Source organism: Staurois parvus, unplaced genomic scaffold, assembly GCF_062004578.1.
Source record: "Staurois parvus isolate SC_StPar_1 unplaced genomic scaffold, SC_StPar_1.0 ptg000170l, whole genome shotgun sequence".
NCBI lineage: Eukaryota > Metazoa > Chordata > Amphibia > Anura > Ranidae > Staurois > Staurois parvus.
Window position 1 is genome coordinate 6076904 of NW_028317966.1, and position 8511 is coordinate 6085414.

The 8511-nt window shown below is 39.4% G+C and overlaps 1 long non-coding RNA gene across 1 annotated transcript; it reads left to right on the forward strand.

Annotated features, from left to right (window-relative positions):
* Nucleotides 1–2324: 2324 nt before the first annotated feature.
* LOC149462721 (uncharacterized) lies at nucleotides 2325–7292 on the forward strand. Its single transcript, XR_016312600.1, has 3 exons — nucleotides 2325–2488; nucleotides 4395–4430; nucleotides 7042–7292. It is a non-coding gene; the product is annotated as an uncharacterized LOC149462721 (long non-coding RNA).
* The last annotated feature ends 1219 nt before the right edge of the window (nucleotides 7293–8511 follow it).

Sequence of the window (8511 nt, forward strand, 5' to 3'; positions counted from 1 at the left end):
ACTGCTCTAACTGCTGATCAGAAAAGGTATTTAGCAGTTTATATGTACTAAAATAATTGCATTTCCATGTTCTGTGTACTGTGGGAGACCAGATATAGTGAATGCAGGGTCCTGGGTTTAGTAACACTTTAATGGTTAATCCTCTTTAGTCTTATCCAGTTCATAACTGTGCTGTGGGTTTTTCTTTGTATCCTGAACAATTCTTCTGGCAGTTGTGACTGCAATCTTTCTGTGTCTGCCTGACCTTGGCTTGGCATAGAGAAATCTCAGAATTTTCCACTTCTTAATAAGTTATTGAACTATACTGACTGGTATATGCATGGCTTTGGATATCTTTTTATATCCTTTTCCATCTTTCGATAGTTCCATTACCTTCTTACACAGGTCTTTTGACGGTTCTTTTCTGTTCCCCATGGCTCAGTATCTAACCTGCTCAGTGCATCCACACGAGAGCTAATAAACTCATTGACTATTTATACACAGACACTAATTGAAATTTGAAAAGCCACAGATGTGGGACATTAACCTTTAATTACTATTTTAACCTGTGTGTGTCTGTACAAAGGCCAAACATTCCAGGGTAGGTAAACTTTTGATCATGGCCATTTGGGTGATTTCTGTTATCATGATAATTTAAAAAGGAGCCAAACAACTATGTGATAATAAATGCATTCATATGAACAGTATCCTTAAAGTGGAGTTTCAGCCGTTTTTGTGTTTATTAAAACTCAGTCACTCAGTTATTATTATAGAGTATTTATATAGCGCCAAAAGGTTTGCTCAGTGCTGTACATTAGAATGGGGGACAAGACATGAGACAATACAGTAGCAAAACAATACACAATACACGAGGGTTTAGAGGGCCCTGCCCTTTCGAGCTTACAGTCTAGGAGGGAGGGGATGGTGGTACAGGAGGAGATGGCTGTGGGGGATGGAATGGAGTGAGGAGTGGAGGGGATCGGTTAGGTGAGGGTGGGGTAGGCTTCCCTGAAGAGATGGGTTTTCAGGGTGCGCCTAAAGGTGAGGAGGGTAGGGGACAATCTGATGGATTGGGGAAGTGAGTTCAAGAGGATGGGGGAAGCTCTGGAGAAGTCCTGCAGTCGGGCGTGGGAGGTGGAGACGAGGGAGCTAAAGAGTAGGAGGTCTTGCGAAGAGCAAAGATTACGGGTAGGGTGGTATTTGGGTATCAGGTCGGTGAGGTAGCCTGGAGCAACGCCATAAATGGCCATGAATGACACACACTCACCTGTCCCAGGGTCCAGCGATGTTCTCACCCGCGCCATCCCTTCTCTGCCTCTTCTCTCTCCAGTGCCGGCATCACAACTATGGTACCAGCCTGTGACAGCTTCTGGCTTCACAGCTGGGTGCCCACTGCACATGTGCGAGTCCCGCTGCACATTCTAATTGGTCCGACAGTCTTCTGGGACCTGTGAAGGAGACTGCGGGAGGAAGGAGGGGGCATAATTTCTGGCTCACTTCGCTGCAGTGAGCTGAGCTAGAAGTGGGAGCGGGTACCTGTCAAAAACAGGTATCCGCTCCCCCCCAAAAGGGGTCAAATATGGCAGTGGAGGGGGGAGGAGGCAAACAACCGGAGCTTCCAATTTTTCCACTTTTAAATAAAAGACAATTTTTTGCATAATCAGTCATATTTTCAATATCGATGCCAATATTTCACAATTTCTGGCAGGGTTTTGAGCACAACTGTAAGTGTGAGAGTAGTCCCAACAACTCTCTCTCTCTCTCTCTCTCTTTTGTGGTGTTATATATTCAAAATACCATTTGGTGCTCACATGAAATACACACACAGTTCAGCTCTGACAATGTTTTTTTTATAGTGGAATAGTAAAGAACACATAAGGTGATTGTAAAGTATTAACATTGAAGCTTGTATGATTTGGGGTCAATGCCAACCACTAAATAGTGAATGTGAATAGGGTGAGCAAAGGAATCAGAGTGCCTAATGGTTTAATTGTGTACTTCTGAATAAAGACAGCCCCATATACAGCCAAGTTTACTAATTCAAAATATGCGCCTATGTGTATATCTTAATACAATTTCCCTTGGATGCTTCAAATGACTGTAACCTCCACTTCCTACTTGCACTCCTTCAATATTTAGTCATAATTAAAAACAAAATCTCAGAGAGCAAAGGAATACATAGCAAAGTGCTGAGCAAGGATCACCAATTAATGAATAATAAATATTTGGATGGTATGTGTTGATAAGCCTTCTCAATATGTTGTGACCAGCCAGGGGAAGAATTTGCCCTCATTTTATTTCCTCCTTCGTTATATATAAAAAGGCCCCATTGAAAGCCATTCAAACATCAAATTCTCTTCAGGCTTCTCAATTTTCCAAGAAGGCAAAGCAAACCTAAAAGCAGATATGTCTGGAGCCAAAAAATGCAGCAGCCAGAAGATCAAATGCCAAGATCCATGCAAGAACCCTTGCCAGAAAAACGTAGTCTGCAAAGATCCATGCCAAAACCGTAAGTGATTTATACATGCAACGTCATTTTTATAAACAAATTCATGTATTACTTAGGCTTTATAGTCTACATTCTATTGTACAATTAATAATGTCTTGCCATTTTCTATTAGGTGTGGATATATACAGTACTTATGTCAGTTATCACTTATCAGTTACTTCAGTTTTAGTTGAATATTACTATTGGAGTGACTGTCATTAAATTCCAACTGCCAATGAAAGTGCCCCCTACATTGACGATTGTAAATAATTACCTCTGCTGCCTATGATGGCACTATAATGAACAGAAATCACAGCTTGAAGATTTAACAGAACCACATTTTTGGAGTAGATTCCTGGTCCCTTGTTGCACTCTGTGGTTCCTACCACCAACCCCCAGGTCACTATCATGTCCTGCAGTGATGTATGGGTCAATAAAAGAAACCACTGAGCCCAGCAAGGTATTGGGGGGGGGGGGTAGTGATTTCTCTACAGGAGAGTTTGATGGCATGGGCAATACAAGAGGAAGTATTCATAATCTTCTTTTCAGTGGATACTTTATTTGGCATTTTGATTGTTAATGACAGACTGCGCTCTTTAATTATCATACAAAGTATTTTTTCCAGTACTTATTGTACTCTACACTATAATAGCTTCTACAAATTATCAGAGGATAAATCAGATTGTAGAGATATGGAAAGAAATCTACATGTTATATAGAACTAAATTCTAATTTCTGACTGGAGTTTACCATAAACATGTGAAATTGTGGCCAGATATTCTGACTTCACTTCCCATTTCCTTTTGTATCTTTACAACACAGGGTTAGATACACAACACAGAATCATGTCATTGTGGTATTAGCAGCATTCAGAAACCCAGAAAGAAGCTAGGTGAACATACACTAAAGCCTAAGTGTAGTCACCCCAAAAAAGATCAGCACAAGGGACTGCAGGTAATCAGTGTGAAGCAGGGGCGGACTGACAACTCATGGGGCCCCCAGGCAATAGGAGATCATGGGGCCCCTGTGTCCTCACCCACACTCAAACCACCCCAAAAAAGCCTATGAAAGGTACCAGGGGCATCTCATGGGGCCCCCTACTGACCCCGGGCCCTCAGGCAGTGCCCGAGTACCCGAATGGTCAGTCCGCCCCTGGTGTGAAGTGTTTCTTGTGCTGCTGGCTGTTGTTTTATTTGAAATCCTCTATGGTCTGATACCCTTCTACCCCTGCAGCTATAATCTTCCATTACCACAGGGTTTAATACAAGCTGAGGGACCTGTCATATGCACCAGTCAAGATGCATTTTTTATATATTACAAAATATATGAAAAATATTTTTAAAAATACATTTTCAAATATACTGTATGTCTTTAAAAATACATTTAATCTACATTTTTGGAATGCATTTACAAATACATGTAAAAACATATGTTAAAATGACTTTTTTATATGTTAAAAAAAAATCTGAAGAATATATTTAAAACAAATATATTTTTAAAAATATTTTTCATATATTGTGTAATATTTAAAAAACACATTTCATTTTATATATATATATATATATATATATATATATATATAATACGGCCAAAATTTCAGTATTTCAAATATATGTCAATATATTTGGGAAGAATATTTTAAATATATATTTAAAATATATTTTTCTTCCATGTGGGATTTGCTGAAGCTTGTTGGCTGATTAATGTTTTGCCTGTGAAGACGTCATCAGAGTGTGGCTTTTTCTTTTGTGGAGGAGTGATGGACTCCATACCAGCCTCTGAGGGTAGCACTTGTGGGCTGGAGTGGTGCATTTTTCTTTGACTCTACCAAGTGAACTCTACCACAATTGCAATTTTTGATTGATAGCATTGCTGTTAATTGCTGTCTGGATTTTTTCTTTAATGTATGTTTGTTTGTTTTTTTCAGCATGTAAACCTCAGGGTCAACGTGTTCGCCAACAAGGTAAAGAAGAGAAAGACATGATTGCCATAAATATCAATGAATGATATATAATACTTGTGTGGTATAGTGTGCACCACATGCCATATATTTATTCCTCTCTATTTTCATAGCTGCCCATATATTTGGGCAATTCCCTTTAATAAAAATGTGAGGAGGGTCTAAAGTGAGAGGCAGCAGTTCTGCAAGCCATCCTGATCCATCTGACGGCTTTGTCTCACAGGTACAGACCACTGCTATCCCTATGGCTGGTCTACAGAGCTCTGCAGTGTTGACGGTTTTAAAAAAAAATGTATTTGCTGTCAACAGCACCACTTGCAGTCTCTGCCTACAGAGTATCAGCCATTTTTAAACTCAATTATTTAGGTACCACACACATGAGGAAACACATGACTCTGCACCACAGAGCTCAGTGGGAGCAGCACTTTAATAGGATGTGCTAGCAACCAAAGGCTCTCAATACTCTTATTTATTCCTTACATCATGCATGCTGCGAGGTAGAGGCATCAGGAGGCAGAAGAGGAATACTTGAAGGAGGATGGTTGGTGTTCTGAAATTGAGGAGAAGGAAATGGGGCAGGCTTCAAGGAGGACATTTCCCCACTCCTTAACCCTGGGAGTTGTCTGTAGGTGAAGTGAAATTGTTGAGGACAGTGTTGTCTCTAGTGACGACTCAGGGTTCTTTGTTGCAAGCAATCTGTGGGAAACTGGGCCTTTTATGCTCAAACACCTTTAGGAGGACACTAAGTTCAGGTCATCAAAAAGGGGGACCCCTGATACCAATGCTTCAGACTAAACATTTGTCATCCAGACCCCTCCAAAAAAATGATGATACCTGCCATCACAATAGCTCCTGCCACCTCTCCTGATCTGTTCCAGTACTCTGGCATGTTAGGTGCCACATAATGTGTTTTCTACTGGACCTAGTTGACCAATTTTTAATGTTTGCTGCAAGGAAAATCCTGGGAGCATCTCAAAGTTTGCATCCTATTCCAGTACCCAGGCACTGAAAATGTGCCTCACAATGTTTTTCACAGATGGATCTCAACTGCGAAACTTCTAATATTCCCGGGTCTCTCAGACACAGATGTCTAAAAACTTGACAGGAGTTATAACCCTCCCTTATTCTCTATCCAAAATGAAAAAAAAGTTTTGCTTTCATTCTACTTTAAGTGGAATCTAGCCCTTTTAGAAATGCAACATACTACTACTGTTTTTAGAAATACAAATATCACTTACAAAAGACAATCTAATGTACCAACATATTTTATAAAGGACATGCTCTACATAATTGATACACAATGGCATTTGAAAACAGGTAAAAATATGGGGGTGATTTACCCAACTTTTGTGAATCCTAAGTCTGGTATATTCTAATACAATCAGTGGGAAAAGTTAGAAATCAGATAAATATTTGACTCATCTAATAACTTCTGTATCGGCAACTAATAGCCCCATAGTCTTTGCTGTAATCAGTTAATCTACAGCATGTGTTGTATAACTGGTTCCTCACCAAAATCCACAGTTACAGTATCACTGTTATGGTTCGGTTATAGTCGAACCAGAAAAACAAAGGTAAGGCACACTGCACTATGAATGGTCTGTGTAATACCAGTCTCACTTTATGTGGCTTAGGTCATAGCAAATTAATTTATCTGAATTAAGCCACTCAGGACCAAGCATTGAGATAAATAAACTGTTCTTAAACATGGCATGTATCAAAGTCAAAAATTGTAAATACCCTTCAATTATCTCTGCACATTAAACCACTCTACCCCCTACACCTGAAAAGGTTTTGGACAAATGAAATAATACTTTTTTCATATCTTTAATAAATTCATTTGCATCTAAAATTTAGTTTTAGTTACCATTTCCAATGTTATGAATTGGCTGTTGACTTGAATGAAAAATCCAATGGGGATTAAAGCTAGCCATACACAGATTTAAATTCAGCCAACTCCCACTGAAAAGGATGCAAATTCAGCTGTGGGTGGCCCTTTTGGCCTCATCAAGCTTGACAAAATAAACATGGAAGGTAATTGAAGGGAACATTGATAGGGGAAAATTGTTGGCTGAACATTGACTGCATTCTTTCAGATGCAGCCACTCTTCAGGTATTTAGGTATTCAAGCACCTGCTTTATTACAATAGAGTGTAGTGCAGATTCCTTCATCTACACTAAACAGTGTGGATGGAGAAATCTAATCATTTTCTCTCATTCAGCCAAGGGTTGAACAAGAGAAATCTAGCTGAGTACAACTAGCTTATGTGGGAGTTGAGTAAATATAAGCATTTGTTGCTGTAGGGTGGAAATTGCCAGAGGTGTAAAAACCAATTATGGACTGCCCATTGATATTTGTTTCAAGAAAATTTTCTATCCCAAAAAACTAATCAAAAGAAGTTTGGCTAAACACCTATTCTGCAAACTGAATAATGGATACACACATAGAAAAAGATACCATGGCTAAATTTAAGGCATTTTGGAAATGTCATTTGCTATGAAATGTTTAATATGACTGCTAGCTTTAAATATAATATCACCTGTAGTCAATAGTGAAAATATATTTTACACTAAGCAATAGTTTATTACTAATTAAATATTTCTTTCTTGGCAGATCCATGCAATCCATGCAACCCTTGTGTTGTCCCTGTCTCCTGCTGTCCTGCTCCCTGTGATCCTTGCCAAGGCCAAGGAAGTTTCTGCTGCGATAAATGAAGACTTCGCGCTTGGGCCCAAAGCTTGAGATACTTATTTACTTCTCTGCAAAATCACCACACATCCTATTTTAGATCTGTTAAATCCTGCATCTTGTTACTGCTGGTTGATTAACCCTGCTCAATTAAACTTTACATTTCTTGCACTAAATATATTTCTTTGTCTTATTATACAAACTGCAATGGGGTGCATGGTATTGAAAAATAGCACATTTTCACATTTACCGGAACAGTTTTGATGTTCAATACACTGCTGTAATAAATTATATATTGTTAATAATGTTGTTTTCTTCATAGAATCCTGTGGATTTTAAATATACAGAATGTTTACCATATGTCCATGTGAGCTATGTGTCTAACAGGAAAATTACCAAATTACATATTGTTTTGATTACTTCAAAATTATGACCAGGCACAAAACATCCAAAAGCTAACAAACCTAAACCTAGCCCTTAAAAATGCCTTTCTATGTGCCCCGTTCACACTTCCCTGCAGCTGTCACCTACAGTTCAGAGTGGTGCGGAAATCTGCAACAATGGTGCAGTTTTCTGTAATGCTCCACAGGTGAACTGTGCCAAAACACACAGAAAACACTTGCAGCAGGGGGAATCTGACAGTCAGGGGTGATCGGTGTGTTGGTGGGGCAGTTAGAAGAACTGATCCCCCTGTATAGCTCTCCATGACGCATTTGACAGCTGCTTCTGCTCATGTCTCCTGTTCAACTGTAGTGCAGCTGAGGCTACAGAAGACAGGTCTGGGAAATGTGTACTCAGTCCCTTTGTCTCTCAAAAGTGAGACTTCAGGGGTCTAAGCATATCTCAACAAACTTTTTTTTGTTATGACATTGTTATATAATTCCTATTGCTGGCTCTTGCAGCTCTGCTGCATCAGTGAGATGTTTACAACAACAGTCTCTCCCCTGCATCTCCCTCTAATTGCTTTCTTCCCGCTGTCATTCTTTCCTGCCACCCACAATGTTAACCATTTAGAAAAGTTACCTATACATTTTTTGTAGAAGTTGGCAAACCCGTCGAAACATTGAATTTCCTTAACATTTCCAGGTGCTGACCAATCTACCACTGCTTTGATCTTCTCGGGATCCATGCTCACTCCCTCTGGAGAAATGATATAGCGTAAGAACTAGATCTGGGTTTGTTCAAACTCGTATTTCTCCAATTTAATGTAAAGTCTATTCTTCCTTAATCTTTCAAAGACAGTGCAAACATGTTTGCAGTGCTCCTCCCAATTAACGGAAAAGATAAGAATATCATCCAGATAAGCAATTACAAATTGGTCCAACAGACCATGAAAAACATCGTTGATGAAATGCTGAAAAGTTGCAGGAGCGTTGCACAGTCCAAACGGCATAA